The sequence below is a fragment of the Lonchura striata genome, chromosome Z (assembly GCF_050655825.1).
Source record: "Lonchura striata isolate lonStrDom1 chromosome Z, ASM5065582v1, whole genome shotgun sequence".
NCBI classification, from domain to species: Eukaryota; Metazoa; Chordata; class Aves; order Passeriformes; family Estrildidae; genus Lonchura; species Lonchura striata.
The window spans coordinates 24,204,004-24,219,043 of record NC_140740.1 but is presented as its reverse complement, the minus strand read 5'-3'; positions in this window follow the sequence as shown (position 1 = coordinate 24,219,043).

Below are 15,040 nucleotides of genomic sequence, written 5' to 3'. Positions count from 1 at the left end.
GCACCCACTCAGAGAGCACCTTTGTTCTTGCCCCGCCTGGGGAAAATAAAGACTCTTTGGGCTGGCATACAAGTGTCCTTCTCTCATCCCTTCACCTCTTCTCAGCGTGTGGAGCTACCAAAGCTGCGTAACCCACGCCGCAGCACTCAGCACCACCAGGCTGGCAGATGCTGTTCCCCTGGGGTGCCTCTCTCGTGGTGGCCACCCGGCCTCACACGGGCAGTGCCAGCCGGCTCATCCCACCTGCCCGAGGTCGTGGCAGGGAGCCGCCGCACCTACTGTGAGCTGAGGGCAGAGTTGCAATGCACACAGAGCTGTCACAAGGAACAAGCAGTCCACATGGGCATTATTGTGTGTGTATCCCTTCCAGAGGGAGGGAGCTACAACCTAAAGCTTCCAGGGAATCAAATCCACTGCTGGGGACAGTGTAAAAAACTGGTTTGTTTCATTTAGAATGTGGAATTCTTTTGATTGGTTTCCTAATTGCACAGAATTTTTTTATTCTCCTCAGCTGATTTTGGCCTCTTTGCTCAGCTCACCCCTGAGCAGAGTACATGGAGCGCAGTGGCCGGCACTTGTGGGTGGATGCCGCCTGAAGTGCTGACAGGTCAACCCTAGGGCCCCAAAGTGGACATGGATCAGGAAGTTCCTTACTGGAATGAAACTCCTGTCTCAGTAAGGTGCAAATACTCCCTGATCCTGCTGTCTTTCTCTCCTGTCCCATGTCCTGTGTGCCATTGGACAAAATCCCATTGCCATTTCCTGGCACCATTTCCACCAAGGTCCCCTTCTAAAAATGTCCCTGCAGCACAGCAGCATCTGCTATAGTTTTGGTTGCATCAGTGGGGGAACCACAAAAGAGAAGTAGCTTATAGGAAGTAGAAGGAAGTTGAGCAGCAAGTAGCACAATGAAGTGGCATGTAGAAGTAGCAAGTAGCCCATAGTTCAGGAACCTGCCATTTTGGCCTTCAGCCATACTTGACATTTCTCCTGTGCTCTGGAGAGATTTGGCTGTGGGCAGGAGGGGCTGTGAGGGGCTCACTGTGAGCCTCTGAGGGGCCCTGGCTTGTGCCCCCCACTCCACCCTTAGAGGTTTCTGGCACACAAACAGGGACAGCTGAGAGGGACTTGTCCCAGCCCCATCTGCTGCCTGGCACGCTCAGGCAGAGGGGAACTGGCCCAGGCTGACTGCCAGGTTGTGTGGCAGAGAGGGAACTGCAGGACCCAGCACCACTCGGCTGGCCCTGCTGGGAAGGAAGGTGCCATGCAGCACAGGAGGGGCAGGGCATGGAAAGGCAGACACTGCTCTGTGTGCCTGTGGAAATTAGCACAAGACAGGGACCTATGGGAGTCATTGGAGCTTCTTGAAAGGAAGAAACCCCAGGGACAGAAAGCACCATTTCTAGAGCACTGGCAGGGCAAAAACCCCAGCAAGATGGAGAAACCAGAATAAATGGATAAGTGGGATTCTGGGCTGGGTTTGCCTGTGATGGCAAGGTCCTGCACATGACAATTGAGGAGCAGATGGTCGCATTGTTTTCCTTTCTGGGTCTTTCTAGGAACTAGAGGAATCCTGATGGAGTATGTGAGGCACTGAGCTTGGAAGGTCATGGTTCACTGTTCTTTGTTGTTTTTTTTTCCCTTTAGACAGCATCCATTGGTAACATCAGCCAGGCCAGTGTCCATCCTGGCACCACTCATCACTGTCCTCAAGAGGATGCAGCAGAGAAGAATGTAACAACCAAGTCAAGATGTCATCACCACAAGCAATTTTGAGGATTGGAGGATTATAGGAGGAGGATTGTTGATAAGGTTTTATAGAATAGGATTGTAGAGGACGATTGTAGAGTAGGATTGTTGAAGAGTTTTGGGGAATAGGACTGTAGAGTAGGATTGTTGAAGAGTTTTGTGGAATAGGATTGTAGAGGAGCATTGTGGAGTAGGATTGTTGAAGAGTTTTGTAGAATAGGATTGTAGAATATGACTGTGACATAGGATTGTAGAGTAGGATTGTTGAAAAATTTTGTAGAATAAGATTGTAAACAAGGATTTTCATTAAATAAAGTTTCTGAAAAATAAACTCACTTGGAAGACTGTCCTCTTTCTGACCCCTTCAGAAAAGTCAACATTTTCTTCTGAATTACCAGCTGGTTTTTATGGGTGTTAAGTCACACTTATGGCTTCTTTTGTATGGTTTTTAAGTAGGGGAAGGCTCTTCTTCATTCATCCTTTCCAGACCACACTGTCTTGGGAATATGGCCAACTAGGCAGCTTTTGGCCAGCTGTAGTATTTCTAGTTGAGGCAGAAATGGCAATGGCATTTGCAGGAAAAAGCAAAGGGCAAGTGGTGCAGCCAAAATATCCTGTGCAGATGCAGGCCTTCAGCTGTGACTCAAGAGCATTTTTGTGCCTGCCACTTGGATTTGTATCGTGAAGGGCAATGTCTTTGGCTGGAGGAGAGCCTCGCTCAGCGGAGAAAGCAGAAAGATCAGAGAGGTGCTCTGAAAGGTCTCCTGCGGTGCAGAGCTGTCAGCGAGTGTGAGCTGAGAGCGGGCCCGGCCCTGCCCGGCGTGGAGCCGCAGCAGAGCCCTGGCAGAGCCCGGAGCAGCCTGAGCCTCGGCAGGGCCAGGCTGCAAGGAGGCCCTGGTAGCTGCAGGAGGCACAGCCCGGCCCTGCGTGCCTCTTGCTGGCAGCGGGCGCATCCTCCGCTCTCAGAGCCCAAGCGCAGCCGGCTGCTCCCGAGGGCAAGCGGAGCCCTGCTGGGCACAGCCCAGCCTGGAGGCATTGGCCCTCTGGAGTCTGCCCGAGGAGAGAAAGGCCAAGGGCAGCCGAGGCCCGCTGGCCTGGCTCAGCATTCCCACTCTTGTGCCGCTGCCCTGCGACTCCTGGCAAAGGTCAGCAGTGTGTGCAGCACCCTGGGCACCGGCGCAGGGAGCCGGGCTGCTCGGCAGGCTGGAGCACAGGGCAGCGTCCTTCGGGCACGGCACTTGTGCCAGGGGACCCGAGGCCAGCGGGAGGCAGGGACAGCTTGTCAGCTCACGGCTGCAGGAGCCAGTGCCTCACACAGCTCTGGGAGGCAGCGCCTGCGATCCTGCAGCTCTGCACTGAGCCACAGCAAAGCTGGGAGCTGCAGAGTGCTCTGCAGAAATATTCAGGGCCGGCAGGCCAGCCTGCTTTGTGCTCTCTGGCACACAACAAGCGCTGTGCCACACCGCAGCTCGGAGCTGCTGGGAGAGAGGTGTTAGAGATAAACTCTTAGGTACATTTAAATGGAGACAAAGTCATTAAAGCAAAAGAGAACCTTCTTCTTAGCCGACGGCTCCTCTTGAAGCCAATAGCAGGTTTCTGAATAGAGCAGGAATTGGATTAAACCTAAAAGTCTGCCACTGCTATGACTGAAATACCAATTTGCATGTTTTCTTATTTCGGAATCAAAATATGACCATGGCTTTTAATGTTGGGTTTTTTGCAGCTAAGAGTTCAGATGCAATAATCACAGAACTCAGGTCATTTGAGATTACAGAAAGGTTAAAAACTATGCATGGGAAGGTAATAACAGGAATTTCTAACTAATAACAAATGGATTGTCCTGCAGCCTTGAGGTCATATCCTTCTACCCTTCCCAAATGAAAACCTATTCACTGAAGACCCATCATCATCTCAAAACCATGTTTAAATTAATTGGACCTGTTGATTAGCCCATGTAAATTAGATCTTTCCCTTTTATTTTCACTCACAAACTCTGATTCAATGTCAAATTATCAATCTTTCAAGGAAAAAATATACCATGCAGAGTAAAACCCAGGGCAGAGGCTTCTATACATAGTATAGAAAGATGGGGAGACCCGGTGTGTACCACAGGGAAACTTGGTCTTAAGTGAGAACTGGGTGTAGGATTTCATGGTGTGCAGATGGAAATAGAATAAGGGGTGGATAATGTCCTGGGTTGTAAGATAAGCTTAATTTTTCATAAAAACTTCCCATTCAGTATCACTCCTTTACCAGCTTTTAATGACTGTTTCTGTTTAATGCTTCACTGTGTAGATTCTTGCAGATCTGTAAATACTGAACAGAGGCTCAAAAGTCTTGGTACATCCTTTTGAATCAACTTCCTTTCCTTCTCCAAACCTCCCATTTGAACTATTTGTTTCTGGTTTTCCCTCACTTTAGGAGAAAAAGCAGAGTTCAGAGGAGCCCAACAAAGCAATTCAGCTCCTGTGCCTGAGAAGAGGAGGATGATGACTGTGAGACTTGCAGACATTGACTGGAGCGGTTGCACTGCTGTTTACAGCCGGCCCTACAGGGACAGGGTGATTCATTTACTTCTTTGAGGGATTACAAGGAGCCAGAGTTACTTGCTCGGCTGCAGAGAGATGGAGTCCGGCAAAAGGACAAGGATTCCCTTGGAAAAATCCTTCAGGAGGTGAGATGGTGGAACTTGTGCCAGTGCTTCTTCCATCATGCTATTCTACTATTCATAATTTACTACTTCCTCACCAGTTGAAATTAGAGACTTTGCCAATAGTCCTTTGAGTAAAGTTCCACTGGGATTTCTTTCTCATAGGCTTTCATAAAATGCACACCCATTGAAAGATGCAGGAGATCCTTCCTTCCTTTTTAAATATTCCCCATCTGCATAGCATTTTCCTGAATAATGCAAGCATTATTATATCAGATAGGAATATTTCCACTTTAGCTAGGAAAAAGCATTTTGGAACCTAGTCAAAGGACTCAAATTCAACATGGACACACTTTTAGTTGATCCTACAGTGACTTTAAGGAACTGATTCCCTGAAGCTGTGACGTTTGTTGCTGTGTTTGCCCAGGGCAGTGGCAGGGATTTTTCACCCTGAGGACATTCACAATACCATGAGAGCCATGTTTTGCCATCCCAACTGAAGTAGCCCTTTTAGATTTCTGTAGTTTGCACATAGATGTAATGAACATTTCTTTTCTGAAATGTGTGCTTGTAGGTTGCTGACCTGAATGCAAAGGATAATTCCTTCAGTCTGAAGGAACATCTGTTTCAAACCCTTCAGACTGATTGGCCTGGTTACAGTAAAAACGATAGAGCGAAGTTGAAGTTAATACTTTCTAGGTAAGCTCAGTCTATTGGGGAAGGAAAAGAGCCTTTTTAGAAGAAAGCCCTGGGAAATGAAGCCTAGGTTCTTAGAATATGTGAGGTAGCAGGGACCTGCCAGGATCCTGGCCCTGCACAGAATCACACCAGGTGCCCAAGAGTGCTGTCCAAACCCTTCCTGAAGCCTTGCTGCAGTGACCACTGGCCTGGGGAGCCTGCTGCAGTGCTCAAGCACCCTCTGGGGCACGCATGTTTTCCTGATATCCTGCCTAAAGCTCCTTCAACTCAGCTTCATGCTGTTTCCTTGAGTCCTGGCACTGAAGCTCTGCAAGGAAAGGACTATGACAGTTGATATTTAGGCCTTGTAACTTGAAATATTGGACCATCCTTACAGAAAAACAGCTCCATCTCAGAGCCCCACCAGCAGCAGCCAAGCAACATCTCCAGGGCCTTCGGAGAGAAACGCTCCAGCAAGACCTGCTCAGGTATTTTGTGCATTTTTAATATTCTGTACTCTGTGTAAAGTTTCAGCAGACTTGCTGGTGGTATAAAAGCTGTGATGTGAATGTGCAAGAGCAGGCCTAAGCATGTTTTGCCTCAGACATTCCAAGTGCTGTGACAGAAATGCTGTGGTGAGAAGAGAGGATCCTGCAGGGGTGGAGCAGCACTGTCCTGAGCCAAATTTCTCCTCTGCCTGAAGACTTGAGCTCAGTCCCCACCTCAACTCATTCCCTGGAGGAGGCCTCAAAAGGCTGGCTCTGCAGGAAAAATCTCCTGTACATAAGAGGCTGCCCAGGGCCGGGCAGATGGGGTCCTCTCGCCCTCTTGTCCCTCTGTCTCTCTGTCACCCTCATTGCTGACTCCAGCCCTGCACTATCCACGTGGCTGCACCAACACAGGATCTACAGAATGGTGATATTCCCTCAGTCCCTCCTCTGTCTCTGTTTCGCTCCTCCCTCACTCTGCCTGGGCACACACGGCTGTCCTGTTCTACTCCATGCTCAGTTCAGAAGTTTGCAGTGGGTGTGGGGAGCTTGTGGCCATGTGCTGTGGCTTGTGAGTCAGCAGCTTTGAGAAGGTCCTTGGGAGGAGCTGAGAGATGATTGAAGGGCACTGAGCAGCAGTGAGGGCTTATTGGTAAGCACTTGTGAAACTCTCTTGTGCAAATTTAAGGGTTTGTTCGCCAACAGCTTTTGAGTCTGCGCAGCAGGTAGCCTGCTGGATTTTAGACTACTATACCTAAAAGCACAAGAGTTTCCTGACATGTGTCTGCTGTCTTTGTTCATCCTGATGAGAATTCACAAGCAGTCATCACACCCTGCACTCCTGTATTCTAATAGCAAAGCACTAATCTCATTTTTAACACATAAAACTCTATAACAGCCAGGTGCCTCTTCATTAACTCATGTGGGAGTTTGACAACAAAAGCTGAGTATTTTCCTGGTGTGTGCAAGCAGAAATTGGGACCTAGATAAAACTTACAGGACATCCCCTTTAAGGGAGGCTTTGCTGGAGATGCTGAAGGGAGTGGGAGCTACCTCCCAAAGCCTTTTAACAGTAGACCTGGAGAAGGACTTGCTAAGTCCTAAGATGAGAAACTAGGAATGCAATAGAGCAGATATTTACCTGGAGGTCTTCCAATATTCGACAGCTATTTTTATTTTAAAGAAAAACATGTGTTTTCAACCATTGCTAGTTCACAAATCCTGCTTTTTTAGAATGGAGCAAAACCTGATCTGGGTCAGAGAGTAATGAATTGTTTTGTTATTGTTGTAGAAACGGGGTTCTGTCTTGACCAGACCTGTGATGAGCAAGAAGCAGAGGATTGAGCAGTAGCTCAGTTACCTCCAGCCAGCACCTGGTGGCCGCTCTTCTTCCTGGGTGCTGGCTTTGACATCCCATTCTACTTCTTACCTGTCTCCTAATGTCGTCTCCATTTCCCCTGCAGCTTTTGGGTTTAAGAAGTTCTAAAATGACAGCAATCATGTGCTGAAGACTACCATGTGAAAAAAGATGTGAAGAGAATTTGGGAGGCTGAAGCAGTAGTGTCCCTTGGATCTCAATGAAGGTATCAGTGTGCAGCTTTTCCTAACTCCAGTGTGGATAATGATGGAGTAAAGATTTGATGATTAAGGGAAGCCTCTGCATGAATTAAGGTGCAAGAAAGACTCTATTCCAGAGTCACTACTACAGACATTATTTAATAGTAAATGTGAACTAGAGGGATAGAAAGCTAAAGGAGGAGATGGGCCAGGCGGGGAGAAGTGCTGAGATGAACACCGAGGTGGGTTAGGCCCGCATAGGCCCTCCCTTCCTGCAGTGCAGTTGCACAGGCTCAGCTGCAGCAGTGGTGCTGCATCCCCTCATTGCATTTGCAGTGCAGGAGGGGAGGGAGAACTGTGTGTGTCTGTGTGTGTGTGTGTGGTATAAAACACTGGAAATTGCGCCCAGCTTGTCTCAGAGCAGTGATGTTGGCAAGGGCAGTCAGGCCCCTGCAGCTCTGGGGCTGTGGGGCAGCTGTGGCCTTTGGAGCAGGCAGGGCTCTGGCTCGCACTGGATGCAGCCAGGGATGCTCTGTGGAAGGCTGAGGGCAAGCCTGGCCCTGCAGGGGAGCAGTGCAGTGAGGCCTGTGCTAGGGCTCTTGCTAGCTAATGTCACTGGGCAGAGGCCAGTAGTCCAAGCTACTGCTTCTCAGGAACCTCTCAAAATATTGAAAGGCATCTGTAGTTTTCTCTTCTAACTTGTCCTGCCCACCAGTCAGGTGCATCTGGCCTGGGATGCATCCCTGGCATTTGTTGTTGTCTCTTCTTATACTGAATTTTAACCTGGTAAAGATTTATTGCTTGTAAATATTTATCTCAGGATGGTTTGAAGTGTTTATTCCCATGTGGAATGAGTTTTTGTCATTCCAAAGAGAACCAGATCTTCAGGCCCAGAAGAGCAGAAGCTTTGGTGTGACAGTATTATTCTCATTGCCACTTCATCTTGGATTTGTATCATGAGCTTGATAAACCTCACACCTGTTGATTTGAGGGAGAAGGTTTGAGTCCCTTCAGTGGCTTTAAGCATGAATGAGTTTTGCCCTCTTTAGCAGCTGCTGGGCTTTGGGTTGTTATTGTGGTTTCAGACTTGTCTAGAGTTTGTTGTAAAAGAACAGCCTCAGTTTGCAAACTTCCCAGAAGGCTCCAAAGTCAGTCTGAGAGTGTTTTTACTGCTTTACATGAATAAAACCAGACTGGCCTGGCTTGGTAACCTCTGAGTCTGCCTTAAGGCTATTTAAAAGAAAAGGTCAGGAAATTCTAAACTCTGCAGAAATGTTGACATGACTGAATCTTTTTTTTTTTTTTATTATTTCTTCTTCCTAGGGTAGCCCCAGCTACTCTGAGATGAAGAGCAGATGCCAGTACCTCCACAAAAAGCTGTCCCACATTTAGCAATGAGTATCTGAATTTGGCAAGCAGCAAGTGGAGTCCTGGCACCAGTCGTCTGCTTCAGCAAGGAATCATCTATGAACTCAGGCTGTTTTATTTTAAAAGAAGATTAAGTTTTTAGGATTCTTCAAGTTAGGATTGAGTAGATGGTTATTTGTTACAAACATAGGATTAGTTAGTCTAAGATTACAGAATTTAGTATTGAACTTTAGCAATAAAGAAGTTGCACTATTGTTAACAAGAGTACTGAAGTCTGTCCAAGATGTATTTGGTTTATAGTTTCTTCATCCTACCCTAGGTCCCAGTTCCAATAGCATGTTTTGGGGGTTTATTAGAAATGACACCCAGTTGATTAGAGGAAAACAGGGGATGAAGCTTTCCAGCCTTTCCTTTCCTTCTTCTCTGAATCTGTTATTTCCCTTTTTGAAAATGGTCAGTTTTCCCTGAATGTTAAAGAAACCACTTTCCTCATATTTAATCTAGTAAGCTTCCTCTATACAGTCTACAGCTTCTCTAAACTGAGGGCTACAATGTCCAGAGGAGCTGATGAGACTCCTAATCCAGAAGTAGACCCAAATGGGGAGAATTCTGAGTAATGTAGAAAATAAGAGAGAATGAGCCAAACCCCGAAAGAATTTTCTGATCCCCTGTGAGAAGCCCGGGTTTGGTTTGGGGTCTCGTGTCGTGGTAAAGTCTCTCCTCCAACCCGTGCTTCCAAAGAAAAATTCCGCAGGCTCTTGTTGTTCAGCCTCAAGGCAGTTTATTGCGAGTTATCTACCAGATTGTGCTCGCGGGCTGCGGCTGTTTGATCAGCGGCCCCGGCAGAGACACACACACACACTGACACCCTCACTGTCCAGTGTCTTCTTCTCTCTCCCCCACCCAAGGCTGCTTCTATCTTTTATATTATGTATAACATGTTTACAATTATTCCCCAATACCTACTACCGCTATTACCAAGTGCTTTTCTACTCTAAACCAATCTGTGAATGCCAACATCACCATGAACATGGAGGCAAGGAAGAAGAAGGAGGAAGGACAGGATGAGCCCACTTTCCTCCATCTTAGAACTTCTGACTCCCATGTACAAAGTAAAAACCCCCCTGTACAGGTGCTAAAACCCCCCTGTACAATACTAAAACATTTTCCCCTCTGTTTTGTAACTACTTTTACTATACTATCTAACCCTTTGTGACTGCTTGTTCCACCTTCAAAGCTGGTAATTCATTCCATGGCTCAAACTCGAAATCACAGCTGTTTCCAGCTGCCTGCTGGGGTCTAGAATGCTTCTGACCAAGGCCTGGAACCTCTAAAAATGTCTGAGAGACATTTTAAGTTCCCACAACAGAGATGTGAGTGTGAAACCACAAAAAGTTGTGTGACCTCATAGGGTCAAAGTTACATCACAGAGATGTCTGTGTGATATCACAGAGATGTCAGTGTGACCTCAAAGAGATGTCTGTGTGACATCACAGACAGCTGTGTGACATCACAGTGATGTCATTGTGACATCCCAGAGATGTCTGTGGGACATCACTGAGAGCTGTGTGATGTCACAGAGATGTAAGGGTGACATCACAGACGGCTGTGTGACATCACAGAGATGTAAGGGTGACATCACAGACGGCTGTGTGACATCACAGAGAGCTGTGTGATGTCAGAGAAATGTAAGCGTGACATCACAGAGATGTCCGTGTGACACCACAAAAAGCTGTGTGACCTCATGCGGTTGAAGTGACATCAGAGAGATGTCTATGAGACATCACAGAGATGTCTGTGTGACATCACAGAGATGTAAGTGTGACATCAGGGAGATGTCTGTGTGACCTCACAGACAGCAGTGTGATGCCACAGTGATGTCATTGTGACATCACAAAAATCTGTGTGACATCAGACAGATGTCAGTGTGACGTCACAGACAGCTGTGTGACATCACAGGGATGTCCATGTGACACCACAAAAAGCTGGGTGGCCTCATGGGGTGGAAATGACATCACAGTGATGTCTGTGCGACATCACATGCAGCTGTGTGCCATCACAGTGATGTCATTGTGATGTCACAAAAATCGATGTGACATCAGACATATGTCATTGTGACATCAAAGAGAGCTGTGTGACATCACAGAGATGTCAGTGTCACATCACAGAGAGCTGTGTGATGTCACAGAGATGTCATTGTGACATCAGAGAGAGCTGTGTGATGTCCCAGAAATGTCAGTACGTCATCACAGACAGCTGTGTGACATCAAAGTGTTGTCATTGTGACATGCCAGAGAGCTGCGTGGCATCACAGACAGCTGTGTGACATCACAGAGATGTCAGGGTGATTTCACAGACATCTGTGTGACATCACAGAGATTACTTTGTGACACCAAAAAAAGATTTTTTACCTCATGGAGTCAAAGTGACATCACAGAGATGTCTGTGTGACATCCCAGAAATGTCAGTGTGACATCACAGACAGCTGTTTGACATCACTCTGATGTTAGTGTAACATCGCAGGTATGTCTGTGTGACATCACAGAGAGCTGTGTGATGTTACAGAGATGTCAGGGTTACATCACAGACTGCTGTGTGACATCACAATTATGTCATTGTGACATCAAAAATGTCAGTGTGACATCACAGACAGCTGTGTGACATCACAGATATGTCATCCTGACGTCACAGAAATGTGGATGTGACAGCGCTGAGAGCTGTGTGACATCACAGAGATGTCTGTGTGGCATAACAGGAGGTTGTGTGATTTCACAGTGATGTCCATGTGACATCACAGAGAGCTGTGTGACGTCACCAAGAGGTCAGTGTGACATCACAGACAGCTGTGTGAAATCACAGAGAAGTCAGTATGACATCATAGGGATGTCCATGCAACATCGCAGGCAGCTCTGTGGCATCACAGTGATGTCATTGTGACATCACAAAAAGCTGTATGAGCTCATAGGATTGAAGCGACATCACAGAGATGTCTGTGGCTGCACCACTTCTGCTTTGGTTCTGCCTGCATCTAGAATGCCACAGATGTGCCAAGTGGGGCCAGTGGCCCATATGCCAAGGGCAGTGTAGTCTGGAGGGCATGAATGAAGAAGAGCCATCCCCACTTTCAAACCGTACCAAAGACACCAAGAAATGTCACTTTGTAGCTTTAAGAGACAGCTGACAACTCAGAAGGAAATGCTGAGTGTATTCACAGGGTGAAAGAAAAGGGAATCTTCCAGGCAAGTTAAAGTTTCAGAAGCTTTATTTTCAATCCTAAACTATAATCCTACTCTACAATCCTACTCTACAAAACTACTCTTCAGTCCTGTTCTTAGCTGGTTATGGAATAAATGGTCCTGATGTGATTATCGCAGTTGGTAGATAGTTCTTGTTGGTAAGTAATGGAGGGAGGGAACAGTTTTGTGTGTCCTTTTGGGGGATTGCCCCAATTTTCTGGTGTCCTCCGTTCATTTTGGGATACCACACCTCCTTTTTGGGCATCTCCACCCAGCGATTTTGGCTTCCACTCCTTCCACTTTGGGGTCCCCCTTTAACTTTGTGCACCCCATCCCCATGTCCCACACATGCCCAGCGTCCCCAGTGTGCACTGAATGGCCAGCAAGGGACTGGGGAATGCTGGGACCCACAGTGATGTCAGTCTTCCCTCCTGGTTACACATAGGACTCCTCGGCCCTTTCTGGGGTGCCCTGGAGTGCCAGAGCCATGGTGAGGAAGTGTCTTTGCTGCCATCCTGTGCAGGATCATGCCTGGCCCATTATGGCCTCATGTCCCCATCTCTCACTGTCCTCTGACATTCCCTGTGTCCCTGCACCCCTCTCAAGAGCAGGACTTTGGTGCCAAGCCCAGCGCTCCAAATCCATGCGTTTCCTCTGTCCTTGTGGTACTTTATGGACAAGAATAGCCCTTAGTTAATCTAAGAATTGATACCTGGGTAACAAGATAGTGACCAATCACTCTCACTGGTTTGCCCCCTCCTTCCTACCTTCTTTTAGGTGCCGAGGCAATGAGATAATGCTTGAGCTAGGCTAAAAGCTGTGCAGAAAGAAGTAGTTACTTTGTACCCAGGGATAGGAATGAAGCACTTTCTAGAAATCAGCAAATTTAGCAGAAGCAGCTAACTGCAAAAGACTCACCAGTGCCTATTTGAGCAGACAATCTTGTAGAGCATGTGCAGAAACAGAGGTAAAACAGCTGAAGCCCGAGGAAGCCTTCTGAGCCTTCAACCAAAACGACCACCAGAGGCTGATTACGACCTCTTGTAGAAATTGCACATGGTCTACAAGGGCTTACAGAATCATGTAATTAGAAAATATGTTGCAATATGAAGGTTAGGAATGTATCATGGTCACATTAAGTTAAAAACGTTTAAAAGCTTGTTCTGTACAAAGAATGACAAGTGGTGATTACGCGGGCGCAGGGAAGACAAGCACAGTCAGTATGATTGATAAGCAAGCTTCTTTTATTCAAAAATCCTGTCCGTTTATATAGGGTTTGCTACAAGCAAAGTCAGCATCAGCTCTCATTGGTCAAGTTTACAAAGGTCTTTGTTTTACTTCTCCTACGGGTGGTTACAGCTGTAGCTAAGTTCTCCAAGCCAAGTACTCATTGCTAAGTCATGCCTTCCAAGGACAGAGCATATCTTTGAGGCTATGCCTGTCCTTATTATCTCATTCCGAACTTGCTCTATTTCCCAGGCCTAGAGAGACCTTGTACAGTTTCCCAGGCCTAGACACAGAGCCTGTTTCCCAAGCTTTGTTCCCAGGCCAGACACAGGCTGATTCTGATTCTAGGGTCTTAAACACTGGTATCAATGAATAACTGTTCCATTGATCCATGACCCCTCTCCTGCAACCATTCTCCAACAAAAATTACTAAGTTTTTCTATCAGTCTATTTGCAAAGTAACTGGTAATCCTAATAAATTTAGATACATTTCCCCTTTGATTAAAAATTAAGCATTGCACCTTCAAGGCATATCCAGGGATGCACAGGTGACACTGCGCTCATTGTCTCAAACAAGGTGAGCGCAAACATAGAAATCCCCCCCGACACTTCAACATGTAAGCTGTTATCCAACAGCACAAACACCTTCTCTCCTAAACCAAATCAGTGCTTCTGCGTTTGCTTTCATGAACTTAGAATGCACTTTTCAGGACTTTGAAAACAAGCAGTGTCTTTGGATTTGAAAATGTCACCAATATTAAGAAAGTCTGAGTTGCAGCAAAGTTGCCTTCTGGCTGATGTAGGAAGCTAGCAGGAGCTGTCACACAGGGATTGGCAACACTATGTATAGAAGCCTCTGCCCTGGGTTTTACTCTGCATGGTATATTTTTTCCTTGAAAGATTGATAATTTGACATTGAATCAGAGTTTGTGAGTGAAAATAAAAGGGAAAGATCTAATTTACATGGGCTAATCAACAGGTCCAATTAATTTAAACATGGTTTTGAGATGATGATGGGTCTTCAGTGAATAGGTTTTCATTTGGGAAGGGTAGAAGGATATGACCTCAAGGCTGCAGGACAATCCATTTGTTATTAGTTAGAAATTCCTGTTATTACCTTCCCATGCATAGTTTTTAACCTTTCTGTAATCTCAAATGACCTGAGTTCTGTGATTATTGCATCTGAACTCTTAGCTGCAAAAAACCCAACATTAAAAGCCATGGTCATATTTTGATTCCGAAATAAGAAAACATGCAAATTGGTATTTCAGTCATAGCAGTGGCAGACTTTTAGGTTTAATCCAATTCCTGCTCTATTCAGAAACCTGCTATTGGCTTCAAGAGGAGCCGTCGGCTAAGAAGAAGGTTCTCTTTTGCTTTAATGACTTTGTCTCCATTTAAATGTACCTAAGAGTTTATCTCTAACACCTCTCTCCCAGCAGCTCCGAGCTGCGGTGTGGCACAGCGCTTGTTGTGTGCCAGAGAGCACAAAGCAGGCTGGCCTGCCGGCCCTGAATATTTCTGCAGAGCACTCTGCAGCTCCCAGCTTTGCTGTGGCTCAGTGCAGAGCTGCAGGATCGCAGGCGCTGCCTCCCAGAGCTGTGTGAGGCACTGGCTCCTGCAGCCGTGAGCTGACAAGCTGTCGCTGCCTCCCGCTGGCCTCGGGTCCCCTGGCACAAGTGCCGTGCCCGAAGGACGCTGCCCTGTGCTCCAGCCTGCCGAGCAGCCCGGCTCCCTGCCCCGGTGCCCAGGGTGCTGCACACACTGCTGACCTTTGCCAGGAGTCGCAGGGCAGCGGCACAAGAGTGGGAATGCTGAGCCAGGCCAGCGGGCCTCGGCTGCCCTTGGCCTTTCTCTCCTCGGGCAGACTCCAGAGGGCCAATGCCTCCAGGCTGGGCTGTGCCCAGCAGGGCTCCGCTTGCCCTCGGGAGCAGCCGGCTGCGCTTGGGCTCTGAGAGCGGAGGATGCGCCCGCTGCCAGCAAGAGGCACGCAGGGCCGGGCTGTGCCTCCTGCAGCTACCAGGGCCTCCTTGCAGCCTGGCCCTGCCGAGGCTCAGGCTGCTCCGGGCTCTGCCAGGGCTCTGCTG